The sequence below is a fragment of the Palaemon carinicauda genome, chromosome 16 (genome assembly GCF_036898095.1).
Source record: "Palaemon carinicauda isolate YSFRI2023 chromosome 16, ASM3689809v2, whole genome shotgun sequence".
NCBI classification, from domain to species: Eukaryota; Metazoa; Arthropoda; class Malacostraca; order Decapoda; family Palaemonidae; genus Palaemon; species Palaemon carinicauda.
The window spans coordinates 93,611,509-93,616,508 of NC_090740.1; positions in this window are offsets into that span (position 1 = coordinate 93,611,509).

Below are 5,000 nucleotides of genomic sequence, written 5' to 3' on the forward strand. Positions count from 1 at the left end.
AGGCTAAGTTGCTTATGGAGCCTTAGTATACTTTCTCATACTCCCCGGTTGCTTTCTTTTCTTCGGAGAAGGTATGCAATCCCTTTCCCTCTGTTTAAACCTTGGGCTTATCCCTAAGTGTTTTTTTCCGAATTTATTTTCGATAAAACTATACTAGGGTGTTACTGTACCTTCCTGTTCCAGTAAGTCTGGTTCAAAGAGGGACAGAACAACAGAGTTTTTTAGTCTGAGTCTGTGTTTGTCTGGCTTGGGGTAGAGTCTCCCTCGCTGGCCTGACACAGACAAAGGGGGCTTAGCCTCCTTAGGTCACTACCGAAGGTTTCTGTGGATATGATTCCTTCTTTTGTGATCTACCAGACTAGTCCTTGTTGCTGTTCTCGGGGAGGATAAGTTTCTTTCCCTGGGAGTAGCAACACCTTCCTTGCTTTGGTGCTCTGGGAGCTGGCAAGTATTGCTGGCCTTCCCCCTTAGATCTCCCTTAGGCTAAGATAAGTTTCTTGGCTGCGGGTGATCCGTCACTAAAGCAAGGTTGGTAGGACCCTCTTGTCCCTTTCCCCTCTATCTCCGTAATGGACTAGCCATTACAGTACTGTACGTCGTTCTACATCTGGACCTAGTTTAGGTTAGGATGTGGAATTGACTCAGCCCCTTGCCGGCCGGCAGAGCTGCCGGCCGGCAAGGGTCTTATATTTTGAGTGCTGCCCGGACCTCCCTTGGTCCCTCATCCATGCCTGCCTGTAGAGCCAGACGGCATTGGTAAGGAAGCCTGAATTAGATTCTCCCCTTCCTTATATACACTCTTTCGGTTTGCCGGGCTTGGAGGTAGTGTACACTCTTATCCCGGCATCCATTCTATTTTTCTTCTAGTGCTGTACCCGACCCGGCTGCCGGCCTATGAGGCCGGCAGCCGGGCAGGTGTAGTCCTCTGGTTCTTTTGCTGCCGGCTGGCATCGGTCTTGTACCTTTGCCGGCCGGCTTATATCAGCCCTTGTCTGCCGGTCACCAAGAGTGTGGCCGGCAGCTGGGTACTACCTTGTGTAGTTGCCGGCCGGCAGCCATTGCCGGCCGACATTGGCTGTTGCCGGCCGGCACATGCATTTGAACCAGAGTTCTGCCGCCTTATAGCTGTTAAGTAGTATACTTTAAAGCTAGTTATGGTGTGGTCCGGCCGGCACGTATCCTCCTATACTGTACTAGTATTCTTCAGTATAACATATACAGTAAGAAGAAAACTATGGTATGGGTTTTGGTACAGCACTGTGTGTTCTAACACTTTTGTGTTTTCTTGCACATCCCTTTGCTGTTGCCCTACAGATAGGAAAGTGAGTTCTTTCCTGTCTATTATCCAGGATCTTAAAATCATTGCTTAGGTGTGAGCTTCACCTGTTTCCTCTGGAAACCTTGCATTGGTTACTCTAGAAGAGATTAACCATTTGATTTTATTATCTGGAAGGCTGCAACAATGGGTTGTGAGGGAAACACAAGTGTGTGTCTTTCCTTTATGAATTGTTATGCTATACTATGCATATCCAGTGATACATAGTTCACTTGATACTCATGGAAATTTCTTCTCTTTACAGGAGGACCCTCCGAAGTGCGGAAATGTTTTCTGCAACGTCCGCAGCAAGTACCTCTGCGGACATGAGTTTTGTAGGAGACACGCAGCATGCGCTGTCTCCAAGGATGATTTCCAGTATTGAGACCCTCAGGTATGTACTGTATGCACTAACCTGATTACTGAGGCTTTTGATTCCCCTAGGACGGCGGAATCAAGGGATATAGCAAGGGAGAAGCTTCGTACCTGGGTAAGGGGCTTCCAAATGAACACCTCTGGCCCTTATCTTCCAAGTGAGAAGATGAGGGCGTATCTTTTTCCCAAGGCATCAGCTGATGCAGTGATTCCCCAGCCTCAAGAGGAGATCCCCCAAGATCAGGTCCAGGTGGACGTTGAAGTCGCGGTCGCGATGCAAGACATCCAGTTAGATGACAGGATGTCTGACGTGGACGAGCGTTTGGAAGAAGACCTCCTGGCAGAAGGTCAGGATGAAGTTCAAGCCCCGGACGTCGTAGAGGATGAGGTCGACGAGGTGTCGGCTACTCCGGTTCAGATTCCGGAGCCTATTCCCTCAACATCGGCCGGTCTCCCAGTAGAGCTGGGACAGGCCCTCTCTTCGATTGTTGGAATGATCCAACAAATGCAGAAGGAGAATCAGGAGAAGGCGGCTGCTATGGAACTGCGGATGCAGTCCCTTGCAGAATCACATGGGCCCTGGAAAAGGCTCAATGTGAAAGACCTTCCCATGTGCTCAGATGCTAACCCATGTAGGTATGCTGAGCACATGCCGATGACGACTGGAAAGATCGTCATCTCGGATAAGCTGGGTTCAGTTCCCCTAGAGGAGGTGGAATTCTGGCCCAGCAAGGCATCATATCCGGACTGCTATGTCCAGCTGAGAAAAGAACCAGCTTCAAGGGAGGAGACAGAGCCGAAGGAGGTCATAGTCATGGACCACGCTAAGGCTCAAGCCCTACTTTCATCCTCGATGAAGGAGAGGGGCTTCTCTAACTCGAAGGTAGCTGCTTTGAGCAAGAAGCTCCCTTCCTTTGTGTCCTCTCCTGCTAGAGCCTTCCCCTTTTTACAGAAAGGGTTTGCGGCTGTCCTAAAGGCAGTCGAGGCCAGCAAGCCTTGCCCCTCCCTGGAGGAGTGTAAACCCTTGTCTCTGGCCCTGCCTATGGACTACAAAGACTGGAAGGACGTCCATCTGACGTTCTCAGTGGGAGAGTTGGAGGCTGATATTGCCGGACGGCAATTCGGCGAGGACCTCCCCAAGCTGTCTGACTTTCTTTTACGAAGAGAGTTCGAGACAAAAGAAAGACTGGCTGCCTCAATGTCTCTTCAGACTACTCTTGAGACGATGGCAAGTGACCCCAGGGTCCATGAAATGTTCATGGTGGTGGCTAAGACTCACCTAGCCACAGTGACGAAGGACCTTTATGGCTTCGTCAAGGCGAGGAGAGCTTGTAGGGAGTTCGTGTTCACCGGGGCTACGGTGAGGCACGAGCCAAGGAAGTTAATCTCTTCCAACATTTGGGGAAAAGACCTTTTCCCTACCGATGTGGTCAAAGAAGTTGTTGATAAGGCCGCCGTGGAGAATAGAAACCTTCTCCAGAAGTGGGGCCTGGCTATCAAAAGAAAGTCTTCCCCGGATGAGGGTCCTCAACCAAAGAGGAAGAATATGAGGACTAGGCTACCGTCTCGGCCAGCCAAGCCCTCTAGACAGCAACAGCAACTGCAATTGCCATTGCCTCTAGTGCCCCAGATGGTGGCACAAACCCCGACCACTTTTCAGTGGGTACCCCAGGCTGTGCCGGGTCAGTCCACGGCATTCACCCCAACGTTCGAAGGACAGTCTTCTTCCTTTCGAGCAAAGCCTAGAGGAGCAGCCAGAGGCTCGTCTAGGCGCCCCTCAAGGGGAAGGGGATTCAGAGGTGGTCGTGGTCAGGGAGGCAAGACCTCAGGACGGCAGTCCAAGTGAAATGATACCGGTAGGAGGGAGACTGATGAAATTTTGGGATCGTTGGACCTTCGATCCCTGGGCCCAAAGCCTACTCAAGAATGGACTGGGCTGGAGCTGGTACAGCACTCCACCCCCGTGCCTTCGGTTTTTCCAACACTCCACCCCCGTTCTGGAGGAGTACGTTCAAGAACTGTTGGAGAAAAAGGTGATCCGAAAGGTGAAGTCCATCAAATTCCAAGGGAGGCTGTTTTGTGTTCCCAAGAAAGACTCGGAAAAGCTCAGAGTCATTCTGGACTTGTCGCCACTCAACAAGTTCATAGTGAATTGCAAATTCAAAATGCTAACACTGCAACACATAAGGACCTTACTGCCCAAGAGGGCATACTCAGTCTCTATAGACTTGTCAGACGCCTATTGGCACATTCCAATCAGCCGTCGACTCTCCCCCTACCTAGGGTTCAGGCTACAACGGAGACTATACGCCTTCAGAGCCATGCCATTCGGGCTAAACATAGCCCCAAGGATTTTCACGAAGCTTGCGAGCGCAGCTCTCAAACAATTACGCCTAAAGGGAATTCAGGTAGTAGCCTACCTGGACGACTGGCTGGTGTGGGCAGCATCCGAGACAGAATGCTTGCAAGCTTCCAGTCAGGGGATCCAGTTCCTAGAGTACCTAGGCTTCAAGATCAACAGAAAAAAGTCTCGACTTTCTCCATCCCAAAAGTTCCAGTGGCTGGGAATCCACTGGGACCTTTTGTCACACTGTTTCTCCATCCCGGCGAAGAAAAGGAAGGAGATAGCGGGCTCTGTCAAGAGACTTCTAGATTCCGAAAGGATATCAAGACGCGAACAGGAGAGGGTACTAGGCTCTCTCCAGTTTGCTTCGGTGACAGACCCAGTGCTAAGAGCACAGCTAAAGGATGCAACCGGAGTTTGGAGAAGGTATGCATCAAACGCGCGAAGAGATCTGAGAAGACCAGTGCCGCCTCGGCTACGTACTCTTCTCAGGCCTTGGTCCCAAGCCAGACATCTAAAAAAGTCAGTTCTTCTTCCGCCACCTCCCCCCCCGTCGATGACGATTCACTCAGACGCCTCAAAGGAGGGATGGGGAGGTCACTCTCATCGGAAAAAAGTCCAGGGGACTTGGTCCAAGCTATTCAGGACCTTTCACATAAACTTTCTAGAAGCTATGGCATTGCTCCTTACCTTAAAGAAAGTCTCCCCGCGTCACTCGATTCACATAAGATTGGTGATGGACAGCGAGGTGGTTGTGAGATGCTTGAATCGACAAGGGTCGAGGTCACCACCTCTCAACCAGGTGATGTTGGCCATTTTCCGATTGGCGGAAAAGAAGAAGTGGTACCTGTCGGCAGTTCACCTTCAAAGAGTCCGCAACGTGACAGCGGACGCTCTATCCAGGTTCACACCGATAGAGTCGGAATGGTCCTTAGACGCAGGATCATTCTCCTTCATTCTGAATCA